The sequence below is a fragment of the Pecten maximus genome, unplaced genomic scaffold (assembly GCF_902652985.1).
Source record: "Pecten maximus unplaced genomic scaffold, xPecMax1.1, whole genome shotgun sequence".
NCBI classification, from domain to species: domain Eukaryota; kingdom Metazoa; phylum Mollusca; class Bivalvia; order Pectinida; family Pectinidae; genus Pecten; species Pecten maximus.
In genome coordinates, this window is record NW_022982752.1 from 33,411 (window position 1) to 47,945 (window position 14,535).

General features: G+C 34.3%; 1 long non-coding RNA gene across 1 annotated transcript in view; it reads left to right on the plus strand.

The window, feature by feature from the left end:
* The first annotated feature begins 569 nt into the window (after positions 1 to 569).
* LOC117320901 overlaps positions 570 to 14,535 on the plus strand; it is a 35,084-nt gene continuing 21,118 nt past the window's right edge. Inside the window, exons 1-2 of the long non-coding RNA XR_004531173.1 lie at positions 570 to 665; positions 11,012 to 11,097. This is a non-coding gene — a long non-coding RNA (uncharacterized LOC117320901). The remainder of the gene's footprint in view (positions 666 to 11,011; positions 11,098 to 14,535) is intronic.

Genomic DNA, 14,535 nt, shown 5'->3' on the forward strand with positions numbered 1-14,535 from the left:
GACCAGTGTCTATGCTAAATATTTTATATGCCTATTTTATGTTTATGCCTATTTCAATGTAATCAGGCAGTTGGCAATGAAATATGTTTAAAGTCAATCCATTTGAAAAAAAAATTAAACAAAAACACGAAATATCACGACCCGTACCAACATGTTAGCAGCCTTATAAGGTAGGTAACCCCTACTTAAATTTTAAATTGTAAACCAATCGACAAAGACCGTACGTAATAATCATTATAAGATGTTAAAAACATCTTTTTGATACGTTATTGATGTAATATATATTATTATATTATTTTGTGTGGAATATATGGGTAGATTTGGGTGGATTTGGGTAGATTTGGTAGATTTGGGTAATTCGTCGTGCCGCCCTGGGAAGCCGTTCAGAAGTCTTGGAGGATACCGTATGTTACAAGATACAAAAAGATTTATTTAAAGTCGTACATGTAAAACAAAGCACATTAGCTCTGTAGAGCTATGTCTACGACTAATTATATATATATATTATCAATAATATTGATTTAGATACAGCACGCATGCGCATTGCTAATTGTAATTTAGGCTCCGAAGGAAAAGCCTTCTTTCAGGCAGTATACCACTCACTCCCTCACCTCAGAGACCTATATACTAGTATATAGGTCTCTGCTCACCTGTCTCTAAGGAAGGTATGTAGGTATTTACTTTATACTTTGTTTTTGACTTTGTCATAATTACTTTGCTTCATATTACCTTATACAATTATAAGGTATTTACTCCAAGTGTAAATACTTAGCAACCAGGAAGTTTTTTAGTGGGAGTTCCAGCCATGTCATGAACACTCAGTGATTTTCGACCATATCTTAAAAAGCAGAATATTTTCGAAACATGATGGATCCCCATTGATAATGTTGATTTTATATAGCTATATTGATATATTCACCGGTGCTAAGTTTGAAGTCAATGGCCTGTTAGAAAGCACTTTCGTTTTCGATCACTCGAAACGAAGTCTCAAAACAACACGGTACTGAAAGTGAAAGTGAATATAGCTTACTGCATTTCCATGAAGCTAAACAATTGTGTCAGTCCTTTATCCGTTGTCATGATTCCGGTTATATGACTCAATGAGGCTTTGTTCTTTGTCATTAAGGACCAAACAAAATACTATTAAATTTATTTTATTTGAGTTTAAAAACAGATAAAAATACATTTTTTAAAAGATTCGTATTGTGTTTTTAGATCTCTATGATAAAAAAAGTGGGATAAAATAATTTTAAAAAATATGTAACGAATAGATTAGTGTAGTAGTGTCTGACCAGGGCTATCGTGGCAGGTACAGGTGTAACGTTGAAAATGGACCCCCAGGGAAAATGGAACCCGGTGTCATATAAAATATTGACCCCCCATATTTTATGCATAAAATAATGACCTACCCCATAAAATATTGATCCCCCCCTACATTGTGATGAAACAATTTACATAAAAGCAAACTTGACAGCATTATTAAATCTTCTAAGCTTTTATACATAATTCTTACATGTCAGTCCTGCAAGAAATAAACAGGTTGTCGGTCTCACACCTGAGGATAGGGCCAGGGGGCTAATTATAATCAGCTGCAAAGGTGAGATCATGACCAGTTGCTATAGGTGACCATGCACTCAGGTGTGGCCTTCAGGCCTATACAATATGACCAGGTATATACATACATGTATATGGCTAAAGAAAGTTTATAGTGTTAATGATTTAGTATCAATTAATCTATCCATATTTGTTCATTTGAACATGGTATACATGTATAACGAGGATTTCATATAAGAAATCTGTATAACTATATACTGTATATACAAATGAAAATGAAGTAAGTTATATATACATCTCTGATTATATATATTAATTGATTCTTTAACTTTGACAAAAGAAAGTTCAATGCTGTCTAATGTCTAACATCTGCATTTTCTGTACTTTACAAGAAAAATATGATGTACATAATTATGTAGTTTATGTTAGTTTTGGGGTAAATCATACTTAAAAACTTAAGATATATAAGTTATGATGCATAAATTGAAGATGTTTTAAACCCTTCTTTAAAACAATGTGTTGTAATTATATATATACCTGTATATACAAGTACATTTTCATTGCTTATATGAGGATATACATGTATATAGATAATATTACTTTCAAACTATAATCTAAATAAATAAAATAAATGCCTCAAATAAAATTCAATTATCATAAAGGTGTCATCCTGTTTTCCCAAAAACTGAAATCCTGGATGCCCCAAAAACTTATAAAATTTATAGAATATTTACCAATTTTACTTTAATACATACATATAATTTGTGCAGAAAAAATACTTCACATTGCATGGTTTGATGAATAGGATGAATAATAGGGAGACCAACTGTTGCAATTAAGACTTTCTAAATAGACAGTGTTGGCAAATACTTTAGACATATCAATTTTTATAATTAACTTTTTTTCCGAGTGATATATTATATTAGAGCTATAATGTGAATAAATTCATACCATCACCATCTTATTATATGCTAGAAACAGTCCCCAATAAAGAACACCAACCTCTATGGGGCATCCTCCTACAGTAACAACCATTATCATACATCCTCTTATCGTAACAACCTATATCATATATCCTCCTACAGTAACAACCATTATCATACATCCTCTTATCGTAACAACCTATATCATACATCCTCCCACAGTAACAACCTCTATCATACATCCTCCTACAGTAACAACCTCTATCATACATCCTCCCACAGTAAAACCTCTATCATACATCCTCCCACAGTAACAACCGCTATCATACATCCTCCCACAGTAACAACCTCTATCATACATCCTCCCACAGTAACAACCTCTATCATACATCCTCCTACAGTAACAACCTCTATAATACTTCCTCCTACAGTAACAACCTCTATCATACATCCTCCTACAGTAACAACCTCTATCATACATCCTCCTACAGTAACAACATCTATCATACATCCTCCTACAGTAACAACCTCTATAATACTTCCTCCTACAGTAACAACCTCTATCATACTTCCTCCTACAGTAACAACCTCTATCATACATCCTCCTACAGTAACAAACATTATCATACATCCTCCTACAGTAACAACCTATATCATATATCCTCCTACAGTAACAACCTCTATCATACATCCTCCTACAGTAACAACCTCTATCATACATCCTCCTACAGTAACAACCCTCTATCATACATCCTCCTACAGTAACAACCTCTATCATACAGCCTCCTACAGTAACAACCGCTATCATACATCCTCCTACAGTAACAACCTCTATCATACAGCCTCCTACAGTAACAACCTCTATCATACATCCTCCTACAGTAACAACCATTATCATACATCCTCCTACAGTAACAACATCTATCATACAGCCTCCTACAGTAACAACATCTATCATACATCCTCCTACAGTAACAACCATTATCATACATCCTCTTATCGTAACAACCTATATCATATATCCTCCTACAGTAACAACCTCTATCATACAGCCTCCCAAAGTAACAACCTCTATCATACATCCTCCTACAGTAACAACCTCTATAATACTTCCTCCTACAGTAACGACCTCTATCATACATCCTCTTATAGTAACAACAGCTATCATACATCCTCTTAAAGTAACAACCTCTATCATACATTCTCTCATAGTAACAACCTCTATCATACAGCCTCCCAAAGTAACAACCTCTATCATACATCCTCCTACAGTAACAACCTCTATAATACTTCCTCCTACAGTAACGACCTCTATCATACATCCTCTTATAGTAACAACTTCTATCATACATCCTCCTACAGTAACAACCTCCACCATACATCCTCTTACAGTAACAACCTCTATCATACATCCTCTTACAGTAACAACCTCTATCATACATCCTCTTATAGTAACAACCTCTATCATACATTCTCTTACAGTAACAACCTCTATCATACATCCTCTTATAGTAACAACCTCTATCATGCATCCTCCTACAGTAACAACCTCCATCATACATCCTCTTACAGTAACAACCTCTATCATACATCCTCTCATAGTAACAACCTCTATCATACAGCCTCCCAAAGTAACAACCTCTATCATACATCCTCCTACAGTAACAACCTCTATAATACTTCCTCCTACAGTAACGACCTCTATCATACATCCTCTTATAGTAACAACCGCTATCATACATCCTCTTAAAGTAACAACCTCTATCATACATTCTCTCATAGTAACAACCTCTATCATACAGCCTCCCAAAGTAACAACCTCTATCATACATCCTCCTACAGTAACAACCTCTATAATACTTCCTCCTACAGTAACGACCTCTATCATACATCCTCTTATAGTAACAACTTCTATCATACATCCTCCTACAGTAACAACTTCTATCATACATCCTCTTACAGTAACAACCTCTATCACACGGCCTCTTACACTAACAACCTCTATCTTACAGCCTCTTACACTAACAACTTCTATCATACATCCTCTTATAGTAACAACCTCTATCATACATCCTCTTATAGTAACAACCTCTATCATACATCCTCTTATAGAAACAACCTCTATCATACATTCTCTTATAGTAACAACCTCTATCATACATCCTCTTATAGTAACAACCTCTATTATACAGCCTCCTACAGTAACAGCCTCTTTATCATACATCCTCTTAAAGTAACAACCTCTATCATACATTCTCTCATAGTAACAACCTCTATCATACATCCTCTTATAGAAACAACCTCTATCATACATCCTCTTATAGTAACAACCTCTATCATACATCCTCTTAAAGTAACAACCTCTATCATACATTCTCTTATAGTAACAACTTCTATCATACATCCTCCTACAGTAACAACCTCCATCATACATCCTCTTACAGTAACGACCGCTATCATACATCCTCTTATAGTAACAACCTCTTTCCTACAGCCTCCTACAATAACAGCCTCTTTATCATACATCCTCTTATAGTAACAACCTCTATCATACATTCTCTCATAGTAACAACCTCTATCATACAGCCTCCCAAAGTAACAACCTCTATCATACATCCTCCTACAGTAACAACCTCTATAATACTTCCTCCTACAGTAACGACCTCTATCATACATCCTCTTATAGTAACAACTTCTATCATACATCCTCCTACAGTAACAACCTCCATCATACATCCTCTTACAGTAACAACCTCTATCATACATCCTCCTACAGTAACAACCTCCATCATACATCCTCTTATAGTAACAACCGCTATCATACATCCTCTTATAGTAACAACCTCTATCACACAGCCTCCCACAGTAACAACCTCTATCATACATTCTCTTATAGTAACAATCGCTATCATACATCCTCTTATAGAAACAACCTCTATCATACATCCTCTTATAGTAACAACCTCTATCATACATCCTCTTATAGAAACAACCTTTATCATACAGCCTCTTACAGAAACAACCTCTATCATACATCTTCTGTTTCTCAGAAATCTAGGCTCAAAACATTTGAAAAATGGACTTGAGTTATCACATCGAAGAGTCAAACATAATTTTGAGGAGTCAAAAACATATTCTCATGGGCCTATTGGATGCCCTGCCTACCCTAAAGGATATACATATCATCACCACTAGTAATATCTACTCTCATAAAATACTGACCTACCCCCTATAATATACATATCATCACCAATTAAGTAATACATACTCCCATAAAATACTGACCTACCCTCATAAAATACTTACCTACCCCCTATAATATACATATCATCGCCAGTTAAGTAATATGTACTCCCATAAAATACTGACCTACCCCCATAAAATACTGACCTACCCCCATAAAATACTGACCTACCCCCACAAAATACTGACCTACCCCCACAAAATACTGACCTACCCCCATAAAATACTGACCTACCCCCATAAAATACTGACCTACCCCCACAAAATACTGACTTACCCCCATAAAATACTGACCTACCCCTATAATATACATATCATCACCAATTGACTAATATGTACTCCCATAAAATACTGACCTACCTCCATAAAATACTGACCTACCCCCTATAATATACATATCATCACCAATTAAGTAATACATACTCCCATAAAATACTGACCTATACCCTCATAAAATACTGACCTACCCCCTATAATATACATATCATCGCCAGTTAAGTAATACATACCCCCATAAAATACTGACCTACCCCCATAAAGTACTGACCTACCCTCTATAATATACAAATCATCACCAATTAAGTAATATGTACTCCCATAAAATACTGACCTACCCCCATAAAATACTGACCTACCCCTATAAAATACTGACCTACCCCCATAAAATACTGACCTAACCCCTTTATAACTACACTATCAACTCCCACATTACACACCTCTGGGCTAAGATATATCCTGAACTAATTTTTTTGTAAAAATACTATTTTCTTTTTTTATACATTGTATCATCCTATGAGGATTTACATTCATGTTACTGTATACTTGATCAGTGATGTCAAAAATAAAACCTTTCATTCGCACAAAGAACTTTTTATTGCCCTATGAAGCTAGGTGAAATACCTTGATAACAATATAAATATCATCAGTAATATATATATTAAAAACACGGATTCATTTAAATGGTTATATGGTATAAACTTGTTTCACTTAATTAAATTGTACACATAATTATACATAATGTTGTCAAGAAAATTCCTCATTAAAGGACAGAATAAAAAATCCCTTTGGGGGGGGGGGGGGGGATGCTATATCTTTGGCAAATGATAATTGTATTAATGTTATTGTTATATATTAAATCTATGGAAACTATACAATAATTATAGATGCATGTATGCCAATCAGTTAGAAATTTTTTTTACCTATTTATGGTCACCTACTTGGCAACATGGTGTTTATGTTCAGTTCTTCAATATCGAATGAATTTTACAGCATCACCAATTAAATCAATGAAATAATCAATGATTGATGGAATTCTATAATCTTACCATCGGTAAAAACTTATTTCACTTACACACCTCCTTCCAAAAGTTGTTTAAAAATATGAAAATATGAAGAAGTTTGCATTGTATATATAATTAAACATATCATAGAGCACTCATCTACCCTCATAAAACTCATGTTTTGTTTGAATGCAGTATATTCAAAACATAAGATATGAATGTTTATAAAAGTAAAATTTTAGTGTATAATCTTAATTCATTTCACTTCTACAGTATTTGATAATTACAAGCTTTATAAGGCTTCAAATTAATTTCTCTTCAGTAAAATATCACATCTAAATAGGTGTGCTGGTCACCTGTCTGTGTCACCTGCTCACACCTGTACTGTTATAACTATCAATAGCCCCCGGGGTCCCCAACTCAGGTACACATATATGACACCCTGTGTATTACCTGGGCTAACTTGTGGAAACAATGAATTACAGATTAGATGATTTAATAATGTACTGAGGTGAACTGTTTCAGCACAGTTAGGGGGGGTCAAGATTTTATGGGGGGGATCAATATTTTATGCATAAAATACTGACCCGGGTCAGTATTTTATGCATAAAATACTGACCCGGGTCGGTATTTCATGGGGATCAGAATTTTATAGGACACCGGTTCCATTCCATTTTCAACGTTGAAATCTATGACCTATCGTATAACTTACCACCGTTATAATATATGCATATGACATGTATATGACATTGGTCCATATTGATTAAGAATTTGACCTGTGACCTTTTGTGACCCAAATAATGATCTTTGGTATATATTCAAACTGTAGTATGATATGCATATGAAATGTATACGATATTGATCGACATTGAGTAATAATTTGACCTTTGACCCTTGATGACCAATATACTGCAATAACTCATCACAGTTATAACATATTTATATGACATGTACACGATATTGATCGACATTGATTAACAATTTAACCTTTGCCATTTGTTGACCTAGATAATGACCTTTCGTATAACGTATCATCGTTATATGATATGCATATGAAATTTATACGTCATTGGTCCAAATTAATTAAGAAGTTGACCTGTGACCTTTAGTGACCCATATAATGACCTTTGGTATATATTCAAACTAATATGATATGCATATGAAATGTATTAAATATTGGTCGACATTGATTAATAATTTGACCTTTGACCTTTGGTATCCCATTTAGTAAACATTGGTATAGCTTATCACTGCTATAAGATGTTCACTTAGCACGAAAACGATATTAATCGACATTGGTAAAAAAATTGACCTATGACCTAACTATTGACCTTTGGTTTAACTTTTAACTTGATAAGACATGCATATGACATGTACATGACATTGGTCCATATTTATGAAGAATCTGACTTGCTACCTTTTGTCATGGCTGCTGATATCCATTTTAATGACCTTTGGTATAAACTTTCCATATTCAACGTTGAAAATGGACCCCACGACATACTGACCCATTTCCATTTCATTTGCTGAAAATGACCCCGGTTCTATATTCAACGTTGAAAATGGACCACACGACATACTGACCCATTTCCATTTCATTTGCTGAAAATGACCCTGGTTCTATATTCAACGTTGAAAATGGACCACACGACATACTGACCCATTTCCATATCAGTTGCTGAAAAATAACCCCGGTTCCATATTTAATGTTGAAAATGGACCCCACAACATACTGACCCATTTCCATATCTTTGCTGAAAATGACCCCGGTTCCATATTTAACGTTGAAAATGGACCCCACAACAAGCTGACCCATTTCCATATTATTATTTTTTTAAAATGACCCCGGTTCCGTATTCAACGTTGAAAATGGACCCCACGACATACTGACCCATTTCCATATCTTTGCTGAAAATGACCCCGGTTCCATATTCCCCGTTGAAAATGGACCCCACAACAAGCTGACCCATTTCCATATCTTTGCTGAAAATGACCCCGGTTCCATATTCCACGTTGAAAATGGACCACATGACATACTGACCCATTTCCAGATTATATGTTTAAAATGACACCGATTCCATATTCAAATGTTACAGTGGATCCCGGTTTATGAAAAAAAAACGATGTCGATGAATATCATACATAATTATCTTATTATTGTTTAATTTATACGAAGGCTCATTATATGCGTCAACCAAGGTCAAAGGTAAATATCGATCAAAATCGTATACATTTTATATGCATATATTATTTTAGTTTGAAGATACACCAAATGTTATTATATTGGTTACCAAAGGTCACAGGTCACAACGTCAATCCTTGTCGATCAATATCTTGTACATGTTACATATATGCATAACTTATATAAGTCAATTTATACCAAAGGTCATTATACGGGTCACCAAGGGTCACATGTCAAATTTTAATCAATGTCGATCAATATCGTGTACTTGTTACATGAATATCTTATCATAATGATAAATTTTACCAAAGGTCATTATATATGTCAACAAAGGTCGAAGGTCAAATATTTTATCAAGGTTGATCAATATCGTACCCATTTTATATGAATATCATATCACAGTTTGAAGATATACCAAAGGTCATTATATAGGTCACCAAGGGTCACAGGTCAAATTATCAATCAAAGTCGATCAAAATCGTGTACATGTCATATGTATATCTGATAACAATGATGAGATATACCAAATGTCATTATATATGTCACAAAGGTCACGGGTCAAATTGTTAATCAGTGTCGATCAATATCGTGTACGTGTTATATCAATATCTTATCATAGTGATAAGTTGTACCAAAGGTTATAATATGGGTCAATAAATGTCAAATGTCAAATTGTTTATCAATGTTGATCAATATCGTTTACATTTTATATGTATATCACATTACAGTTTGAAGATATACCAAAGGTCATTATATGGATCGAATATTTTATGCTTGTTAAATTGTATACAGAATTGTATCTTATAACAGTGCTGTTATTCAGAGCAACATGTACATGTGGCTCACGTTTCAACGGGTTCCGTTTTCAAACGTTACACATACCGTTCATGTTTTTCTTACTTGTTTGGGATGTGGTCTTTTTGTCTCATTTCGGGAAGAAAATTGGTGTAAACAAAAAGCCCCTAGAAGTAGCCCTTGGTCCAGACACTTTTCAGTGCACATACTACCCCCTACCGCACGTATATGTAATGGTTCATTGATAGCCTCATCCTCATTTGCAACACGAATTTAAATGGGGATTGTACCCTTGACACTTTGTAATCGAGATGCATAAAAGTTCTAAACCTGTCTGAGGATGTACGGCAATGAGCGGGCCACCCCAAGCTACATCATGACTTGTTTCCTTGCAAAAGGTTTTCGTTTGGCAATATCCGGAACATATATAGTTCTTAAAATTATCAAATAAGATCAATATCAATGCCTTCCTTGCATGTTTCCTGTGGATAGTAAGTCTGGTTATATCCAATATATTGTGGCTACGTCCACTTGCATAATACATATTTTACTCTCTCCAAATACAGCTCTGGAGGTTTTTTCATCTAACTGCATATTTTCTCCCGCTGGCTTCTGCATTCTCTTCTTTTCTTTTAATTTCACTTGCCTTTTGTGTGTCCTAACTTCCTCTTTGATTCTAAAAGAATTGTTCAATATATTTCACAAAAAAAAAAAAAAAAATTCTTTCCATATTTTATCACCATATTGTAGTGAACAACTTCTTCGATTTTCAGTAACAAGCTATCGATTGTTAGATTGCAATGGAATATCGTGCTTTATTAATGTATATACTGAGACATGATTAAAGGTGCTAGATTTCCGTTGTCAGTATGTGCTCTAAAGCACTGAAGGCAATATCACTTTGCCTAAAATAAAAATATATTTTAGATAAGTTTAAAATGTACATAACATGCACTCATGTGCTAAAGAAGGTAGTAATTAGATCGAAATATTACCAAATATTTCTTTATATGGTTTTATGTTTTTCATTACAGATTCAATTCAAAACAAGATGCTGCAGTCGAAAGAATATAAGTAGTTCGAAGATGGACTCAAAAATGAAAGTAAAGAGCTGAGAAAGGTAAATATTGATTGAATGATTTATGCATACTTAGAAATGAATAGTTTGCGACGTGCATGAAATATCATTCAATATTGAAACAATAAGGGAAACTCGAGGTTGAGATACGGTATCGATGTGTTAATATCCAACTTTAAGGATATAAGAAATGGCGTTTTGATGGTTCAATGGTTATCACACGTTGCAATTCAAAATATACAAAATGTACATATAGGTATATGCAGCGTATGAGTTAATTAAAATCGGGGCTAGACACAACAAAGATGACAACAACAGCATATTTTTTGCTTTATAACTTCAAGAATATTTCTTAATTTTCCGAATATAAATGTTCTCCAAGTTTGGCCAAATGTCTGACCATGATCTATTTTAGATGTGTTAAATTGATTAAAATCTTTAAACGACTTCTTGACAATCTCATTGTATATACTGGCTTTTATATTGGGCAGTAGTACACTGGGATTGAGCGCTACCAATTTTGTCCATACGCCTGACCTTCACCTACTGTCAAAGTCAAGGTGACCAAATATCTTAAAATCCTGAAACCACTACTCATTAACCGAAAAACAATGGTCACTTTTAAATTTGTCAGCATTATGTTGGATAAAGAGTTTGTAAGTTTGATTAAAATGACAGGTCTTGACCTGCTCTCAATGTCGTTGGTTTCAAAAGTGTTAAAATCTTTATTCAATGTCAACAAATTGACTTTTTATGTTAATTGGAATAAATATCAGGTTAGACCTGTGTAAATCCTTAGCAAATTACGTGTATTTTGCAAGAAGTATCCAGAATTAAGGAAAATGTAGAAAACTCGAATTTATTTTGTAAAATCCTGTTTGTATTAAAGATAAACAAGGTTGGATAGTATTGCAACAGCAATACAAAGTCCCCTGCCTGACCCAGGAGTGCAACTATTTATTTCCCATTTTTTAAACTACCTGTTATACTGATAACGTATACCAAGTTTCGTTAAAATCGGAGTAGTACTTAAGGATTGTCCGGACACGCCTCAACCAATGAGAAGCCGGCGGCCATTTTGAATTTGTTTTTTTTTTCGAAAAGAAAAATTGGGATGCACAACTACATAATATTATACTGATTATGTATACCAAGTTTCGTTAAAATCGGAGTAGTACTTTAGGAGGAGTTGTCCGGACAAGTCTCAACCAATGAGAAGTCGGCGGCCATTTTGAAAATTTGTCTTTCAGAAAAAAAGTGTAGGATGCACAACTACCTGTTATACTGATCATGAATACCAAGTTTCGTTAAAATCGGAGTAGTACTTTAGGAGGAGTTGTCCGGACAAGCCTCAACCAATGAGAAGCCGGCAGCCATTTTGATAAATGAATTTTTGAAAAAAAAATGTGGGATGCACAACTACATGTTATACTGATCATGTATACGAAGTTTCGTTAAAATCAGTGTAGTACTTTAGGAGGAGTTGTCCGGACAAGTCTCAACCAATGAGAAGTTGGCGGCCATTTTGAAAATTGGTTTTTAAGAAAAAACAAAATGTAGGATGCACAACTACATGTTATACTGATCATATATACCAAGTTTCGTTCAAATCGGAGTAGCACTTTAGGAGGAGTTGTCCGGACAAGTCTCAACCAATGAGAAGTCAGCGGCCGCCGACTACTCTGATTTTAACGAAACTTGGCATACGTGATCAGTATAACACGTAGTTTAAAAATGGGAAATAAATAGTTGAACTCCTGGGTCAGGCAGGGGACTTTGTATTGCTGTTGCAATACTATCCATCCTTGTTCGTTTTATACTTGTTACTCGTTTAAATACATTGCTGTTTTTTCATAATTTTATATCTCTATATTGTTGTAGGAGTTATATCCTATCACAATGTGATACATATTTCTTAACTGAACATTGTAATTATGTTTTTGAAAAAGTTTATCTATTAAATTCCACAATGAATCGGCATATTGACATATAATATAACAGTGCTTATAGTTATCCTTAATTTTATATGATATAGTACAACATCATTATCAATAATATCCAATCTTTTTAGTAAGATTCCATTTGGAAGAATATTATGGAATAGCTGACATTTGAATATTTTTCTGCTATTCTCTTTTAAAATGATATTGATAAATTCCATTACTCCATGGAAAATCAAACCACTGTTTTCTAACTTAAACAAATCTTACCACATACCTCTGTAGTATGACCCTGATTTCTTTTTCTTATACAGCAGTGTAAATGCTAATCAAAGAAACTTATGATTCACTTGATCATTTTTTATACCAACTCCTCTATCAATGACTAATAAATCAGTACATTCACACATGCATTATCTCCCTTTATCATATCCCTCTATTTCTTTACCTGACTTACCTCACTCATCTAGTCTCTTGTTTCTTTTAATTGTTAGTATTTTATTTTTGTTTTAGTTATACCATCATTATTAATTATATCGTTGATAAAAAATAAATCGGACTCCATCCAGGTCTGAAAGATTAGTGAACTTCTGTTAAGTTTGATGTCTTTATTTCCGTATTGGACACTTGCTGAGTATGTTATCTGTGGTATTAGGACTCACACAACTAAATCATTTACTATATGTTATTACTAGTGACTCGCTCGTTTAAAGTTCAAATGGTGTGAAATGTATATCAAATTAAACTTTGAGTTTTTTCTACCAGATTAATGTTGTTATTGTATGGGTTTAATGGCACATAAGAGCATACCGGTACTCAAAAGACAGTAATCCTAATATTTATAAGTGCAATGAGGAACACTCACTTGGGAAATTCACGCCATTTTACACCTTGAATTTTCCGTCGTTCTATTTTCAGTAGGAATGTGTATTTTTGATTTTCCAAATTGATCCCCCTCTAACAGAGGAACATGTATGATCCCCCTATAACAGAGAACATGTATGATCCCTCTATAACAGAGGAACATATATGATCCCCTATTACAGAGGAACATATATGATCCCTCTATAACAGAGGAACATATATGATCCTCCTATAACAGAGGAACATATATGATCCCCCTATAACAGAGGAACATGTATGATCCCCCTATAACAGAGGAACATATATGATCCCTCTATAACAGAGGAACATGTATGATCCCCTATAACAGAGGAACATGTATGATCCCCTATAACAGAGGAACAAGATGATCCCCTATAACAGAGGAACATGTATGATCCCCTATAACAGAGGAACAAGATGATCCCCTATAACAGAGGAACATGTATGATCCCTCTATAACAGAGGAACATGTATGATCCCCCTATAACAGAGGAACATATATGATCCCCTATAACAGAGGAACATGTATGATCCCCTATAACAGAGGAACATGTATGATCCCCCTATAACAGAGGAACATGTATGATCCCCCTATAACAGAGGAACATATATGATCCCCTATAACAGAGGAACATGTATGATCCCCCTATAACAG